We start from the raw sequence: 18,347 nt of genomic DNA on the forward strand, positions 1-18,347 counted from the left end.
GGTAGCCTGGAAAGCTGAAAACCGGAGCTCCAGGGAATGGTGGCCCTGAATTTTTGTATTTTTTGTAGAGATGGGGTTTCACTCTGTTGGCCAGGTTGGTCTCAGACTTCTGAGCTCAGGCAATCCTCCCACCTTGGCCTCCCAAAGTACTGGGATTACAGCCGTAAGCCACCATACTTGGCCTTGGCTACTTGAGTTTTTTGTTTGTTTGTTTTTGTGAGATGGAGTTTTGCTCTGTCACCCAGGCTGGAATGCAGTGGCACAATCTCAGCTCACTGCAACCTCTACCTCCCAGGTTCAAGTGATTCTTCTGCCTCAGCCTCCTGAGTAGCTGGGACTATAGGTGCACGCCACACGCCCAGCTATTTTATGTGAGGCAGAGTTTTACTCTTGTTGCCCAGGCTGGAGTGCAGTGGCGAGACTTTGGCTCACTGCAACGTCCACCTCCTGGGTTCAAGGGATTCTCCTGCCTCAACCTCCCAAGTAGCTGGGATTACAGTCACTGGGCACCGTGCCCAGCTAATTTTTTGTATTTTTAGTAGCGGTGGGATTTCACCATTTTAGGCTGGTCTGGAACTCCTGACTTTAGGTGACCCACTCGCCCTGGCCTCCCAAAGTGCTGAAATTACAGGCATGAGCCACCATGCCCTGCTGCTAATTTTTGTATTTTTAGTAGAGGTGGGGGGGGGGTTCACTGTGTTGACTAGGCTGGTCTCGAACTTGAGACCTCAAGTGATCCACCCGCTTCAGCCTCCCAAAGTGCTGGAATTACAGGCGCCAGCCACCACACCTGGCTGGCTAATTTTTAATAAAGGGTTGTTACAAGCAGTACCTGAGAGAATGAAGTAAAATCGAGTGTTTGTTACAAAGTCCCCAATTGTTAATTACATTGTAACTGTTCTCTTTTAAAAGCTACTAGCAAGTTCTTTAAAGAATCAAATGGAACCCTTTGGAAGTACAATATTCACGCCTGTGGAATGAATACTACTTTTTACTTCCAGGCCAGCAAGTTAGATTCCGACAGCCTGCCCTGCATTCTCTTTCCAGGATGGGAAGGGGATGACTGACTGCAATTTTCCCCCTTCCCTTACTTCTCTGCTCCACATCATTGCTGTGCTAATAATGCAGGGACGATTTCCACTCCTTTTACAGCGTAGATGTTAAAAGCATGTGGGGAGCAGCTCATTCATCATTTTCTAAGAGCTTTACTCCTCACTTCTCCCGCCAGCTAAATGCAGGCTGTTCTTGAGTCGGATTTAGGCCTGTTGCAGGGTGAGGGCCAGGCTCAGGAGTTTCCAGAGTGAAAACCAGATGAGCTTGAGGTTGGGAGGAGGAAGAAGGACCCAAGAGGGTCTGAGATGCAGAGCTCTGAGATGCAGAGGGGCCTGGGAGCCTGCAGGGAAAGAGCCCCCTCTTTATGTCCCCAAGACCAAGTGCCCCTCTAGTAGGTTTCATGTTTGTTGCAAATAGTAGCAGCTAACCTCAAGCAGTGAACTGTGGTCATTTTACATGGATCAACTCAAGGACTGCTTACAGAAAGGCCAGGAAGTAGCTGATGCTCTTCCCATCTTACAGGTAGGGAAACTGAGGCATGGAGAGGCAAAGTTACTTGCCCATGGCCAAATAGGTAGAAAGCAGCACTGACAGATTCGAACCCAGACATCTATTCTCACAGACCTGCCCTGGGCCTCAAGGCCAGTTTGTCTGGGCACATCCCCTTAATGTCTCCTCTCTGGAAGTGAATGGTGTCATCAGAAAGGTTCCAGTGCCAGCACCAATCCATGACTGTCCCAGTGAGAGCTTGGGCAAATCCCTTTACCCCTGCGGGGACTCGGTTTTCTCACCTGCAACCACGGGGTTATTAAAGAACCCCCCACCGCATCCTCTCCACCCTGTTGCAAGAGGAGGGGTTGTAGACTAAGGGCCACTGCTAAGCACAGAGCCCAGCAGGGGTCTGCCCAACTTTAACCCTGTCTCCAGACCCTCTGGCCTGAAGCAGCAGAAACTCACGTGGGACTGGGGGCTTCCCCCTTCCGGGCCTGCCCCACGCAGACCGGGTCCCCTTTGCTCCCCGCAGAGCCACAGCGGCCCGTGGCTGCGTGAAGGGCCCCTCCCCCGCGCCAGGCGCATAGGGAGGCCGCTAGGCACCATATTTAGTCAGGGGGAGCGGGCAGCCCCGGGCTGGTATGCGGCGCTGGGAATTCCTGCAGGAAGGAGCCCGCGCCTGCCCTTTTTGGGTTGTCTCCCGCCCGCTGCTCCCGCCTCGCCCGGGGAGGGGACCGGCCCTGCCCGGCCCGGCCCGGGAACCTCGGAGGAGCCGGTGCCGCGCGGGGAGCAGAGCGCCCTGGCTGCCCGCGGGTCCCCGGCCTGGCGCGGGGCCAGCCCACCGCCTCGACTACCTTTTATGGCCTGTGTGTGCGTGCGTGGACAGGAGGGGAGAGGGACGGAGAGAAGACGGAGAGCCTGAGAAACAGAGAGAGGGAGAGAGAGAGCGCGCAGAGATAGGAGTGAGACTTGCGGGAGGAATGGAGAGCAAGAGGCATAGACCAGAGACAGTGAGACGCGAGGGAGAGACAGAGACATCGACAGATCTAGAGACAGCGAGAGGGACGAGACAAAAGATAGAGCGGGAGACAGCAATGATCAGAGTGACATGCGGAGACAGTGGCAGAGACAGAGCGAGAGAGGCGGTGATGGCGAGACGGTGTCAGTCACAGGAGAGAGACTCACACAGACTGGGACCAACCCGGGGCAGAGGAGAGTGGCGCTGAGATGGAGAGACGGAGGCAGAGGACTGTGCACTTTAGGCGAGGAATCCTTGGGGAGGGGCAGCAGTTGAAGGGAACGTGCAGGCTCTGGGGGCTCATCCACTTTCTCCTTGGATCTTGACATTTGCACCTTGCAAATTACGTAATTACCACCGACACCGCCTTCCCCCGTTTTCCAGCTGCGAACACCGAGGCTCAGAGAAGTGAAGTGACTTGCCCAAGGTCATGCAGCTATTGAATGTCACACAGGGGAGGGGGGTAGCTGAAATAACCACAGTGGGCTTATTTTTAATTTTTATTTGTATTTGGGTCATGGTGGTGTGGGTAGAGGTGGAGATGGCAAGTTGGGAAAAGTAAAAACTTCCCCTTCCTGCACTTCCCAGCAAGGGTGGGGGCCTCCTGTCTTGCACTTTGCAAAGTTCAAGAAATCCCCTTTCCCTACCCTTCACGCAGCACAGCCGGCCCTCTTTCCAGACAGTGCGATGCCAATAAAATGGGAAGTGGGGTGGGAGGTGTCAAGTCAGATCCACCACAGCCCTGGCTCAGAGAGGAAGAGGTTAAAGCCTCTGCGGCTGGAACCGACTCAGGGAAGACATTCTCAAGCATCCCGCAGAGACGCTGCCTGCTCGACCCTCCGGAGTCTCTGCGACCGCCCCGGGGCCGGGAGTGAGACCCCTATCCCTGTGCGCACCTGTTCTGTGCGCCCTTGTCCTGAGCACTCTAACCCCTTGTGCTCCCGCCGGGTGTGCCCTGCAGGGGGCGCGACGAGGGGCCGCGAGGGACCCTCCCCAACTCCACCCCTTCGGTCTCCTCCCCTTTCCCACCCGTGGGCAGCTCCGGGTCTATAAAGAGAGGCGTCCGAGACGCGCAGGGAGATTTGGCCGCCCCGGCCTGGGAGGTGCGTAGGTTCCGAGCTCGCCATCCGGTTCCTCTCCACTAGCTCCCAGTTGGAGATCTGTAAGTAGTAGTGGTCCTTCTGGGGGTAGATTGGGTGTGAGGGGGGCTAAAAGTCCTATAGGGTATTCTACAGGGGTTGGGGTGCGCTTAGGAGTCCCTGTTGTCAACCTTGCAAGGACCCTGGTAGAGGCAGAATTGTGATTTGGGATTCTCTCTGCCCTATCATCCTAGATTACCCTAGACTTTCCCCAAACAGTATTTCTCAAGGTTGCCAGTGAGAAGTACCATTTTGGTGGTGCTTACTAACAATACCAGTGCCTGGACCCAATTCCAGTTCCCAACTCTAGAATCCCCAGAAAAACTCCCCTTAAAAAAAAAAAATCAGCAGTCCTGGGTGATTCTTGTTTTGAGGCTAATCTAGGAGATAGGCTCCCTTGGAAATCTCAGGGCTCCAGTGTAGACAATCAGGCATCCCACTTTTATTCTAGGCACCAAAGAAAGCGCAGCTGAACTTCACTAAGTCACTTGCTATCACAGATGGGCGAAGTGAGGCTCCTAGTGGATTTGACCTGCGCAGTTGTGTTGATAATGCGTTGAATCCGTTAAAAACACAAGGGTATAGGCTTAGCAGAAGGGTTTTTCATCAGTTTAGGGGAGGTAAATGTTGAGAACCCCTGGGAGATAAGGCTGGTTATGATCCAGTTTATTACAGTCTACTTTTTAAATCTTCTCCAAATTAAAAAAAAACAAAACCTGACCCAGGTCGACCCCAAGGGCCCCCAATACCCAGGTGGGCTCCAAAGTCTCCATTTGCTTCTATGATCTGCAGGTGCATTAGATAAGATTACAATGGAATTTCCCACAGAGCCACCTGTGTCCATGCTGCTCTCGTGCCCAACCAGGTGGCTAAAACAAGAGAAAGTGTGGCTACCGCCTGTTGTAAGTTTTCTCCCAGCACAGGGTCTGGTAGGGATTTTGCCACTTGAGAAAAGGTACCATTCAAAACCATGCTTGTCAAGAAGTAAAAGAAAATATTTAGAAACCCAAGACCGGGAGTATTTAGTTGCAGTAAGAAGAACTGAGAGATTAAGTTGTGAACTGTCCAGGGTTGGAGAAAAGAAGGCAGGCTCTTAGTAAACTGCTTTGCATCGTTTTTTTCTTTTTGTTTCTTTGATTTACTTAACGATACTACTTTAGGCTTGTTTAGAGAGGGAACTCGAAGACGCTGAACTGAAAGTCATTAGGTAGCAGGTGTGAAATAAGATAGGGAATTTTGTTGGAAAATTGATGTTTTCCCATTGAGATAGCTACCGTTGATGGAACAGTTCAGTGCCACACACTGTTGCAACATTTAATTTATCTCATTTGATCCTTGCAGCAACTTCATGAGAAAGGCATTCTGAAGCCTGTTTAGTACACAAGGCAGCTGAGGCTCAGGGAGGTAAAGTGTCATGCAGCCAGTAAGTGGCAGAACCCATTCCCGGGTCTGTTTGAGTCCACGATCATACCCTTGACCCCACCATCTTTCTTTTTTTTTTTTTTTTTTTTTTTTTTTTACCACGGACACAAACTTGTTGGGGTCAGGTTTCTGTTAAGACTAAATGCTTCCAACAAAGTAAATGTTTATCATCTCCTTTGAAGAAAACATAAACTGACCTTTTGCACATTTAAAATAAAAGGCACTATTTGTCCCCTGGTCAGGGGGTGGGTGATCTAGTTGAAACCAGTGACCGCAGATGGGCTGCCATCCCGAGAGTCCAGAACATGAACTAGCTGGTGGTTCAAGAAGCCACCGGGCTTGCCATGTTTTTTTATTATCATGTCTGAAATAGATGTGTTATTCCGTACAAGGTATTTGCTATGGATTTGTTATCATTACTTTTTTGTGGGAGGGCTGAGATTGAGGCAAACATGCCCATTTATGGAAGCGTTTTCCATGAGGCCATCCCGGCCCCCTCGTCAGTTACCCAACCTTGCACTGCAGCCCTGTTGGTCCCTGGGGACTTCTCTACCGTGTCCCTCACCCATTCAAGAACTAGTGGAGAAGCCCCAAGGAGAAGACATTTGGGAGAAAAGTGGGATCCTTTTTTCCTACCCCCTCTTATTCAGAAGTTTGACTTTTTGGGTTGGGGGGTGGGGAGAATTGTCTCCTTTCCACGGTGCTTCAATCCAAACAGGTGGGTTTTATGTTCTAGGCACAAGCATGTAATTCCAAAAGTAGATACATAGTAGATTTTTCTTGAAGGCCAAGTTCAATTTTCAATCCACTAGAATCATTGGAGGTCATAAGCAAATTTAGAAATCATCTACATCGCCTCCCCAAACCTCACTTTCTCATCTGGGAAATGGGGCTCATGAGAATAACAAATGTTGGTTGGGCATTTTTGCCTGGCAGGATGCTAAGCCCTTGGTGGATATTGTAAGTCTTCATAACAAACATTTAGAGTAGACACTGTTATTATAACTGGCTTTATTTTACAAATGTGGAGTGTGAATAACTTGCTTAGGATAGCTTAGCCAACCAGTGAGGACAACTAGACTCTATACATCTCCAGTTTTTTAACTCCAGAGTTTAACAGATGACCTCGTGGGAGGATTTGATGAGCTAGCGTGTATGGACGTTTAGCACCGTTCCTGGCCCCTGGTAAACTTCAGTAGGTGGTTATTTATAGCAAACACCACCAGAGGGTTCAAGATGTTCACTCGGTATGGCACAGCTAGTTTTTGGCAGAACTGGGAAGCCTAAATTGTGTGCCCTTTAAAGGAGAAATTTTACTTAATTTTCTTCCCTGTGATCTCATCAACCCCATTTCCATTTGGGCTGAAAGTGTTGATTATAATCTTATTCTATTAAACCACAGTTCCTTACCTGGATTGAGAAGATTGCAAACTCCAGTTATATTTGTTTAGTTTTTAAATTTTTATTTATTTATTTTGAGATGGAATCTTGCTCTGTCACCCAGGCTGGAGTGCAGTGGTATGATCTTGGCTCACTGCAACCTCCACCTCCTGGATTCAAGCAATTCTTGGGCCTCAGCCTCCTGAGTAGTTGGGATTACAGGCACCCACCACCATGACTGGCTAATTTTTGTAGTTTTAGTAGAGATGGGGTTTCACCATGTTGGCCAGGCTGGTCTCGAACTCCTGACTTCAAATCATCCACCTTCCTTGGTCTCCCAAAGTGCTGGGATCACAGGCATGAGCCAGATGCCTGGCTTATTTAGGGTCTTGCTGGCATACTTTAAGGGGTGCACTTTTTGCTTTCTATGTCTTCTCCCACCACCCCTAACCTTTCAGCATTTAACCCTGGCCACACAGTGGAGGAAAGATTGAGTTTAGAGAAAGCCAGGCAAGAATATGAAGGAAACCTTGTATGTGATCTGAGGACAGACGAAGAAGCGCTCACAGTGGCTGAAAGGGGGGCTCAGAATCTGTGACTTGTATCAGGGTTTCAGGGGTTCAGGAGGAACAACTCCCATCAGAGTTGCTAGGAAAGAGCTGTAGAGGTCAGGTATGGCAAGTCACATTGGTAATCCTGGCATTTCGGGAGGCTAAGATGGGAGGATGCCTTGAAGTCAGGAGTTTGAGACCAGACTGGGAAACACAGCAAGGTACCCTCTCTACAAAAAAATTTTAAAAAATTAGCTGGGCATGGTGGCATGCACCTGTAGTCCCAGTTATTCAGGAGGCTGAGGCAGGAGGATCACTTGAGCCCAGGAGGTCAAGGCTGCGGTGGGTCATGATTGTATCACTGTACTCCAGCCTGGGCAACAGAGTAAGACTCTGTATCAAAATAAAAAAAAAAATAGTGAGGGGCATAGAAATTTACTGTACTAGGCTGAAAAATACAAGGCCCAGAAAGGGCAAGCAGTTGACTTGCCGAGAGTCACCCAGCGAGTTTTGGGCAAAGCTGAGACTTGTAACCTGAAGTCCTAAGGTCTTCCACAGGCTAACAAATAGCTTGTTTGTGCTCAAAGGATGAAGCAGAGAGTTGTTGGTCAGGACAGGACTGTGAATAGGGCTGGAACATTCAGGTGTATCAAACATCGCTAATGCCATCTGTGAGTCAATTAGGTTTCAAACAGATCTGGATTATAATCCTGGCTCCAACTGGTACAAGTGAGGGCCTTGCATTTACCTTTTAAGACCTTGATAGTTTTAGCAAGAAAGTGGAAATAATAGATAATGCCACTCTTTCAGCTGTGGACTTTTTGTCTAATTATGTGAATTTATCTGTAGGATAAATTCCCAGCAATTCCATTGCCAAGTTAAAGGGCATGCATATCTAAAATTAATAGATACTGCAAATGACTGTCTAAAGATATTGCAGGCCAGGTGCGGTGGCCCATGCCTATAATCTCAGCCCTTCGGGAGGCTGAGGCAGGTGGATCACCTGAGATCAGCAGTTCGAGACCAGCCTGGCCAACATGATCTCTGCTAAACCCTGTCTCTACTAAAAATACAAAAATTAGCCGGCATGGTGGTGGGCACCTATAATCCCAGCTGCTCAGGAGACTGAGGCATGAGAATCTCTTGAACCCAGGAGGCTGAGGTTGCAGTGAGCCGAGATCACACCACTGCACTCCAGCCTGGGCAACAAAGTGAGACTCTGTCTCAAAATAAATAAATAAATAAATAAAGGCATTGCAAATTGTAACTTGTTGCAGTCACATATGACAGCAGTCCCCAACCTCTTGGCACCAAGGACTGATTTTGTAGAAGAAAATTTTTTTTCCAAGCACCTGGGGTAGAGTGCAGAGGTTGGTGTTGGGGTGAAGCTGTCCCACCTCAGATCATCAGGCATCAGTTAGATCTCACAGGGAGAATCTGCAAAAGCTAGCCCCCTCACGTGCAGTTCACAACAGGGTTCAGGCTCCCATGAGAATCTAACGCTGCAGCTTATCTGACAGGAGGCGGAGCTCAGGCGGTGACACTCCCCCACCTACTGTTCCCCCCTGCTCTTGGCCTGGTTCCTAACAGGGCATGGATGGGTACTGCAGCCCTAGGGTTGTGGACCCATGACATATGAGAGTATCCATTTATTTTAAGCTGTGGTGTGCCAGAATTGTAAAACACAAAACACAGTGGGGCTTTTAGGGCTGGAAATGATCAGTCCTAGCTCACTTCCAGAAGCATCCTTCACAGGGGTACTGTAACTCTTAGCAACCAGGTTCTCTTGGTTGGGAGGAGAAAATAAATAGTGTTATACAGTAAGAGAACTTCTTTCTGAAGTTACTTGAAACCATTGGTATTGAAATGATTAAGTAGATGTCACAAGGCAATAACAAAGTGACAGGTTCACCACTCACTTTTTTTTTTTTTTTTTTTGTTTTTTTTGGTGATTTTGAGACGGAGTTTCACTCTTGTTGCCCAGGCTGGAGTGCAGTGGTGTGATCTTGGCTCACCACAACTGCTACCTCCCAGGTTCAAGCGATTCTCCTGCCTTGGCCTCTCCATTAGTCAGGATTACACACAAGTACCACCACATCCAGCTAATTTTTTATATTTTTAGTAGAGATGGGGTTTCTCCATGTTGGTCAGGCTGGTCTGGAACTCCCAACCTCAGGTGATCTGCCCACCTCCGCCTGCCAAAGTGCTGGGATTACAGGCATGAGCCACTGCGCCCGGCCCACCTATACTTTTTATTCTGTTAAAGTGAGGCAAGGCTTTCTTGGGAACAAGCCCTTGGGAGGTCAGGGGATGTGGATGGTGTGAGGAGGGTGGAAATGGTGCAGTAGGGTCAAGGGCAAGAAAGGGACTTTCTGCTGAGAGTAAACTGCGTGTCCATTTACTCTTAGCAGAATATTAGAGTTAGATTCTGGATTCTACTCCTGGCTCCAAATTTTATAAGCTGGGGCCTTGCATTTACCTTCTAGGACCTCAGTTGTCTTAGCAGGAAAATAGCAATAGCAGATAATGCCACCTTACAGAGCGCTTACAAGACATAGTGAGATGGTCTCTGTAGGAAGCTGTCTGGCCTGATACCTGATGAGTACAAGAGGCCCAATAAATACAGTGGTTGTTATTAATAATAGTTCTCAACTGCCTTTTTGGGATAATTGGGGACCTGCCAAGCAGGTGCATTTAGGCTACCCAGTCCCTCTCCCTGAGATACATTTAACACCTCCCCAAACCTGGACCCGGCATTGAATGAGGATTTCCACTGCAGAGGTCCTTCCAGCTGGTGAATTGTGTTGCAGATCAGGTTCAGAGAACTTCTGTTTTGCCTGCATGGCATTCATTCATTCATTCATTTGAAATAGAGAAGGGATCTCACTGTGCTCCCCAGGTTAATCTAGAACTCCTAATTCAAGCAATCCTCTTGGCTTGGCCTCCCAAAGTGCTTGGATTACAGGTGTGAGCCACTGTGCCCAGCCCTTCATGGCATTTAGAATATGAGCAATAATTTTTCTTTTTTTCGTCACCCAGGCTAGAGTGCAGTGGTGCGATCTCTGCTCACTGCAACCTTTACCATCCAGGTTCAAGTGATCTTCCCACCTCAGTCTCCCAAGTAGCTGAAACTACAGGCATATGAAGCCATGCCTGGCTAATTTTTGTAGTTTTTGTAGAGACAGGGTTTCACCATGTTCCCCAGGCTGGTCTTGAACTCCTGAGCTCAAGCGATCTGCCTGCCTCGGCCTCCCAAAGTGCTGGAATTACAGGCATGAGCCACAATGCTGAACCCTGTGTGGCACTTAGAGTATGAGCAGTACTCTAACATCTGGTCTCCGTCACTCTGTACTGCTTACCTGATATCCAGAAACATTTGGGTTGGTGTCTCTGGTCCAAAACTTGGAGCCAATGGCTTGGCAGTAAAATCCTGAGGGAAGCTGCTGACCAGGCGAGGTGACGTGCAAATCCTGTACTCTCTGGGCTCTGGGATATTCAATTTACTTTTTATTTATTTATTTGTTTATTTTCGAGTTGCAGTTTTGCTCTTGTCATGCAGGTTGGAGTGCAGTGGTGCGATCTCAGCTCACTATAACCTCCACCTCCTGGGTTCAAGCGATTCTTCTTCCTCAGCCTCCAAAGTAGCTGGGATGACAGGCACCCACCACCACGCCCGGCTGATTTTTGTATTTTTAGTAGAGATGGGGTTTCCTCATGTTGGCCAGTCTGGTCTTGAACTCCTGACCTCAGGTGATCCACCTGCCTCAGCCTTCCAAAGTTCTGGGATTACAGGTGTGAGCCTGGCCTAATTTATTTTTTATTTATGCGGAAGCAGACAGGGCAAGACTGTTTGCCCCTGAGTTCCTCTGGGAAAAGTGAAACTGAAGGCAAAACAAATGGAAGCAGCCTGACATTCTCTTTTGCTCCAATTTCAGCCATTTGACAGGGAGTCACAGACAGGTTCTATAAAATGGTAGAGCCAGACCAGCCCACCATTGATTTCTTTTCCCTAAATGAAATACACAGGGTCCAGAGAAGGTGAGTGACTTGTCCAGAGTCACCCAGCAAGTTTGGGGCAGAGCTGAGACTTGACACGACATCCTAAGGTCTTCCAGAGGCTAATGAATAGCTTGTTCTCAAAAAATGAAGCAGTCTGGGTGCAGTGCCTCACGCCTGTAATCTCAGCACTTGGGGAGGCTGAGGCAGGCAGATCGCTTGAGCTCAGGAGTTTGAGACCAGCCTGGCCAACAAAGTGACATCCCTGTCTCTACCAAAAATACAAGAATTAAAGCATTAGCTGGCTATGGTGGTATGTGCCTGTGATCCCAGCTACTTGGGGGACTGAGGTGGGAAGACAGCTTGAGCCTGGGAGGCAGAGGTTGCAGTGAGCCCATATCGATCGTGCCACTTCACTCTAGCCTGGGTGACAAAGCTTAAACCCTGTCTCAGAAAAAAAAGAATGACGTAGTTGTTGGTCAGGACAGGACTGTGAACAGGGCTGACACACTCAGATGTGTCAACCATCACTAACGCCAAAGGTGACAGAGTCATTTGTTTTCATCAAAACATTTGAGAAAGTTGGACGAAGTCACTCATGCCTGTCATCCTACAGCTTTGGGAGGCCAAGGCAGGAGGATCATTTGAGGCCAGGAGCTTGAGACCACCCTGGGCAATATAGCGAGACCTCCATCTCCACAAAAAATAAAATTAGCCAGGCATGGTGGCCCACACCTGAGGTGGCAGGATCCCTTGAGCCCATGATTTGAGTCTGCAGTGAGCTATGATTGCACCACTGCACTCCACCCTGGGCGTATAAAGGGAGAGCCTTCCCTACACCAAAAAAAATGGAGAGCAGCCCTTAATGAGTCAACTGTACCTCGTGGTCAGCAGTTCTGGGTAATCATTTCAGAGATGTTTTTTCAGCCATTGGAGCTGGTGCAGGGCCTTGAACATGGACAATGGGAGGGAGGGAGGCTTGGGAAGGTGCACCAGGGTGGGTGGAGAGTGTCCATGTCCCTGGGGTTGGGCCACCTGGTGGTCTGTCTCTGGTCTGATGTGTTCACATTGCCCCCGTCTGACCTTCAGCAGTCGGCATTCCAAGTTGAGTTTGACTAAGTGACGGCTGCACTCAGCTTTAACTGCCTTTCCCAAAACAGCCTTGTTTTTATTCTAACGCTGTGGCTCTGAACTGGGCACACTTTTGCCACCCCGGGGGACATCTAGCAGTGTCTGGAGACATTTTTGATTGTGATGAGTGGGGGAAGGGGTGCTACTTGCATTAAGTGGGTAGAAGCCAGGGATGCTGGAGAACACCCCGCAATGCACAGAACCGCCCCCTCACAACGCAGAATGACACAGTGCAGAGGTTGTGGCCAGGTGTGGTGGCTTATGCCTGTAATCCCAGCACTTTGGGAGGCCGAGGTGGGAGGATCGCTTGAGGCCAGGAGTTCAAGACCAGCTTGGCCAAAATAGTGAAACTCCATCTCTACTAAAAGTACAAAAATTAGCCAGGCCTGGTAATGCACTCCTGTGGTCCCAGCTACTCAGGCGGCTGAGGCACAATAAATACTTGCAATCAGGAGGTGGAGGTTGCAGTGAGCTGAGATCATGCCACTGCATCCAGCCTGGGTGACAGAGCGAGACTCTGTATCAAAAAAAAAAAAAAAAAAAAAAAAAGACTTAGCAGCTATTATTACTAGTATTAGTGTTATTACTTTGCCAGGCTCACTGAATTTTCGCAAGCGCAAATCTGTGAAATGTTTGTTTTGGGGACCCAAGGATCACAGGAGCAAAAGGGCTTTTAGGTTTCTGGATCTGCCAGAGACTTAAACGTCGTGGTGTGTGTTTTGTGTCTTAATGAGGGAAAGGGAATGTGTAGCACCTTCCAAATGGATTTGACCTTGACCGCAGCACCGTTTGAAGAGCTTCTCAACCTCCCTGGTTCCACCCCAGCCCAGATATTTCAGGCGATTAGGGTTCCAAGGAGCATGCTGTGGAAAACACCATTCTAGCAAGAGTCCAAGCTTCTTATTCCCCATCTTGATTTCTTTTGACCAAAGCAGATTTTGCACATCTTAACTGTCAGAGACATCAAAGCCGCGGGAGGCCAGCTTGCTCCAAGCTCTCCTTTTTTGGGCAGACTGAATCTTTGCACTTGATCTTGTTTGTGTTTCTAAGTCCGAGGTTAGACAGGGTCCCTGGCAATGGAGATGTGCATATCCCTTTATTTTTCCATTGTATTTTTTTCTATTTTTTCTGACTTTTCAGGCAACCCATCAACATGGTAATTAGATGAGAGCCCACTACAAGCTCATGCCTGTAATCCCAGCACTTTGGGAGACCAAGGCAGGTAGATCACTTGAGGTCAGGATTTCAAGAACAGCCTGGGAAACATTTGAAATCCCATCTCTACAAAGAATACAAAAAAAGTAGCTGGGCTTGGTGACGGATGCCTGTGGTCCCAACTATCTGGGAGGCTGAGGTGGGAGGATCACTTGAGCCTGGAGGTTGGAGACTGGAGTGAGCTAAGATTATGTCACTGCACTCCAGTCTGGGCAACAAAGTGAGACCTTGTCTCAAAAAAAAAAAAAAAAAAAAAAGCCACTTTACTTGTTATGGTGCCTGAAACAAATGACACACTCTCCCAGCCCTCTTGGGACATAATTGGCTACCAACTGCACAAACTCGTCATTATTAGACAACAATATCAATATACTTAATGCTACTGAACTTTGCACTTAAATGGCTGAGATGGAGAATGTTAGCTGTATTTTACCATGATTAAAGATAAGCAGGATGGAAAATGAAGTATACTATCCATCCAAAAACATCCAAATACCGCAGGTGTGCAGCTTGATGAATTTTTGACAGAATATATATATATTTTAGATGGGGTCTCATTCTGTCACCCAGGCTGGAGTGCAGTGGCATCATCACAGCTCACTGCAACCTCCACCTCCTGGGTTCAAGCAATTCTCCTGCCTCAGCCTCCCGAGTAGCTGGGACTACAGGTGCACAGCACCACACCCAGCTAATTTTTGTATTTTTGGTAGAGAAAAGGTTTCACCATGTTGGCTAGGCTGGTCTCGGCCTCCTGGGCTCAAGTGATCCTCCTACCTCAGTCTGCCACCCAGCTAATTAAAAAATTTTTTTCTTAGAGAGGGGTCTTGCTGTGTGGGCCAGGCTGGTCTCAAACTCCTGGGCTCAAGGGATCCTCCCACCTTGGCTTCTCAAAGTGCTGGGATTGCAGGCATGAGTCATGACACTGGCCCAGCAGTTTGATGAATTTTCACAAAGTGAACACTCATAGGGCTGGCGTTCAGATCTAGAGCATCCACCCTAGCCAGCCTCCATCACATTCTTGCAATGACTGCATCCTCAAAGCACATTCATTCCTTTCCTGAGCTCGTACCATAGACTGATTCTGCCTGGTTTTGGACCTCAGTTAAACAGTCACAGAGCCTATGTTTTTTGTGACCACCTTCTTTTGCTCAAGGGTGTGTGGTGAGATGTCCTTTTTTGTGGTGTGGAGCTGTAGTTTACTTCATCTGATTCGACTCCTATTTTGGGTGTTTGTATGTAATGTGTCAGGCACTGTGCCAGGTGCCTTAAAGGATCGGTTCCTTTATGGGCATCTGGCAAGCCCACCCACCTGCTATGAAAGGCAGAACCACACAGGGTCCAGAATGAGACCTGGGTTTGGGTCCCAGCTCTGACACTTCTTTTTTTTTTTTTTTTTTTTTTTTTTTTTTTTTTTTTTTTTTTTTTTTGAGTCAGAGTCTGACTCTGTCACTGAGGCTGGAGTGCAATGGTATGATCTTGGCTCACTGCAACCTCCACCTCCCGGTTTACAGTGATTCTCCTGCCTCAGCCTCCCAAGTAGCTGGGGCTACAGGCACATACCACCTCTACCAGCTCATTTTTGTATTTTTAGTAGAGATGAGGTTTCACCACGTTGGCCATGCTGGCCTCAAACTCCTGACCTGGTGATCCGCCTGCCTCGGCCTCCCAAAGTGCTGGGATTACAGATGTGAGCCACCACACCCAGCCTACTTCTGGTCAATCTAATTTTATCTTCACACCCTCCCATTTCTCTTATATGTCCTCAAGTATCTCTCTGTCTCATACACACACAATCACTGCAACATCTTCTTAAGAAATGAGAGATTATCAAAGAATTACTGAATACTTTGCTGCATTTCCTATTTTGCTGCCTGTTTAAACTAACCTTGGTTACACTATTAAAAGAAGACACATCAGGTCAGGTGCAGTGGCTCATGCCTGTAATCCCAGCACTTTGGGAGGCTGAGGTAGACAGATCACAAGGTCAGGAGTTCAAGACCAGCCTGGCCAACATGGTGAGACCCTGTCTCTAGTAAAAATACAAAAAATTAGCCTATTGTGGCGATGGGCGCCTGTAATCCCAGCTGCTTGGAAGGCTGAGGCAGGAGAATCGCTTGAACCCGGGAGGTGGAGGTTGCAATTAGCCGAGATCGCGCCATGGTACTCCAGCCTGGGTGACAAAAGCAAAACTCCATCTCAGAAAAAAAAAAAAAAGGAAGAAGACACATCGAATCGAGACACTTCTGTGACTGTGACTGTTCAGAAATAAACATAATTAAAACATCCAACAGGCATAAATGCTGTTGGTTAGGAATGAGTGAAGTGGCTTAGATTCATGGGAAGTGAGGAAGGGTGTAGAAGCAGAAGGTACTTGGTCCGGACCAGGGGTGTCCAATCTTTTGGCTTTCCTGGGCCACATTAGAAAAAGAAGAATTGTCTTACGCCACACATAAAATAACACTAATGATAGCTGATGAACTAAAAAAGAAAACCACAAAAAATCTCACACTGTTTTAAGAAAGTTTATGAATGTGCTGGGCCGCGTATACTGCCTATGGGCTGTGGGTTAGACAAGCTAGGTATCAGCAGTTTCATCTACAGCTCATGGGAGCCCTGTAGGGCACCCAGTATGTCCCCCGTATTAACATACAGTAAATCTGAGTCTCAGAGAGCTACGTGAGTTGGCCAGAAGCACGCATTCCGCAGTGGCAGAGTCACATTTGAATTTGCATCTGATTGCAGAGTCTGGGTGTCTTTTCATGAATGCAGGTGATCTTGTCTCTTAAGATGAGGCAGCCAATCAAATTTTGCCAGCACCCATGAACATGCACTTTATTTAGGCTCAAAAAGATCTTCTAGGTTAATGAAAAATGCCCTGTGTTTATGAAATGTCCTCATTCTCTGTGGCTTTTTTCTTTCTTTCTTTCTTTCTTTTTTTTTTTTTTTTTTGAGATAGGGCCTCACCCTGTCACCCAGGCTGGAGTGCAGTGATGCAATCATAGCTCACCACAGCCTCAAACTCCTGGGCTCAATCACCCCTCCTGCCTTAGCCTCCTAGTAGCTGTGACTACAAGCATGCATCACCATGCTTGGTTAATGTATTTATTTTTATTTTTATTATTTTTTAGAAATCACCATGCCTGCCTGTTTTGTTATGATTTTATAGTCTTGCTATAATGCCCAGGCTGGTCTGGAACTCCTGGGCTCAAGCAATCCTCCCGCCTTGGCCTCCCAAATTATGGGATTATATGCGTGGGCCACTGCCAGCCGCTTTTCTTTTAATGATTTTTTAATCTATAGGTTCCACTCCTTTTTGTTTGAATTTTATTTGTTAAAGAAACAGTGTCCTGGCTGAATGTGGTGGCTGACACCTGTAATCTCAGCACTTTGAGAGGCTGAGATGGGCAGATCACCTGAGTGAGGAGTTCAAGACCAGCCTGGTCAACATGGTGAAACCCTGACCCTACTAAAAATACAATCATTAGCCAGGTGTGGTGGCATGTGCCGGTAATGTCAGCTACTCAGGAGACTGCGGCAGAAGAATTGCTTGAACCCAGCCGAGATTCCCTGTATTGTACTCCAGCCTGAGCAACAACATGAGACTCTGTCTAAAAACAAAACAAAACAAAAAAACAGTCTTTTGTCCTAGTGCCCACCTTTGGGATATTACCACATTGTTTAACATGCTCTCCTGTGCCTTGCCTTTTCTGTAGACAGGCGTTAGGTCCAGAGGCTGCACCACCTTCATCCTCCACCTCCATCCCCTTTTCTTATTAGCAAGAATATGTCATTCGTGGTATCGGCACCTGCTATGTCATGCCATCTGCAAGGCATGTAATGTTTATAATGTCTAGTCAGCTCTCTTTTCGTGATGTTAAGATTAATTAGTAGATTCGGGTGATGTCAGGTGGACCCATCTCTTAAAAAATCCCACGGCAGCTTTTCATCTACTACAGTTGGTTCTATGGTGGGGCCCTAGAACAGCATCATCAGCATCACCTGGAAGCTGGTTAGAAATGTGGGAGTTCGAGACCAGCCTGACCAACATGGAGAAACCCCATCTCTACTAAAAATACAAAATTAGCCAGGCATGGTGGCACATGCCTGTAATCCCAGCTACTTGGGAGGCTGAGGCAGGAAAATCGCTTGAACCCAGGAGGCAGAGGTTGCAGTGAGCCAAGAACGTGCCATTGCACTCCAGACTGGGCAACAAGAGTGAAACTCCATCTCAAAAAAAAACAAAAAGAAATGCATATTCTTGGGCCCCACCCCAGTCCTAATGATGCAGTAGCTAATGAATTGGGAAATGTGAGCCACACTGGTCTAATTGTTTTAGCAATTACTGGTAGCCCTTGCCAAGACCCGTTATTTATTTATTTATTTATTTATTTATTTATTTATTTATTTATTTATTTTGAGGCAGAGTCTTGCTCTGTCACCCAGGCTGGAGTACATTGGCATGATCTCAGCTCATTGCAACCCCCGCCTTCTGGGTTCAAGTAATTCTCTTGCCTCAGCCTCCCGAGTAGCTGGAATTACAGGCATGTACCACCATACTCAGCTAATTTTTGTATTTTTTAGTAGAGACAGCGTTTTGCCATGTTGATCAGGCTGGTTGGTCTCAAACTCTTGACCTCAGGTGATATGCCTACCTGGGCCTCTCAAAGTGCTGGGATTACAGGCATGAGCCAGTGTACCCACCTTAAGACTCATTATTTTATTAGGGTTTTATAGGCAGTTACATCCTAGTTTAATTTTTCTTCATGTATTTGCTGGAATTCTTCTCTGTAGGAGGGAGTCTTTTTTAAGACAGGGTAAGTGGAGTCAGGGCCAGGAAATGGTTGGTCTTACTCTGAGCTAAGCCAGATTCATTAATGACTTTAAAAGGCTGGCCTGGAACTGCTGACCTCAGGAAGGAGGATTGGTAAGCATCAGACGATGCATGTTGTC

The 18,347-nt window shown here is 47.7% G+C and overlaps 1 protein-coding gene across 4 annotated transcripts in view; it reads left to right on the forward strand.

Annotated features, from left to right (window-relative positions):
• Positions 1–3,623: 3,623 nt before the first annotated feature.
• Positions 3,624–18,347, forward strand: part of MYH11 (myosin heavy chain 11) — a 154,066-nt gene continuing 139,342 nt past the window's right edge. For 2 of the 4 annotated variants that reach the window (XM_032269630.1, XM_032269628.1), the window contains exon 1: positions 3,645–3,725. The gene's annotated coding sequence lies outside the window, so the exon portion shown is untranslated. Of the gene's footprint in view, positions 3,726–18,347 lie in introns of all 4 variants that reach the window. The other 2 variants (XM_032269627.1, XM_032269629.1) reach the window with 2 other exon arrangements.

The sequence above is a fragment of the Sapajus apella genome, unplaced genomic scaffold, assembly GCF_009761245.1.
Source record: "Sapajus apella isolate SASKATOON/1434 unplaced genomic scaffold, GSC_monkey_1.0 scaffold196, whole genome shotgun sequence".
Taxonomy (NCBI): domain Eukaryota; kingdom Metazoa; phylum Chordata; class Mammalia; order Primates; family Cebidae; genus Sapajus; species Sapajus apella.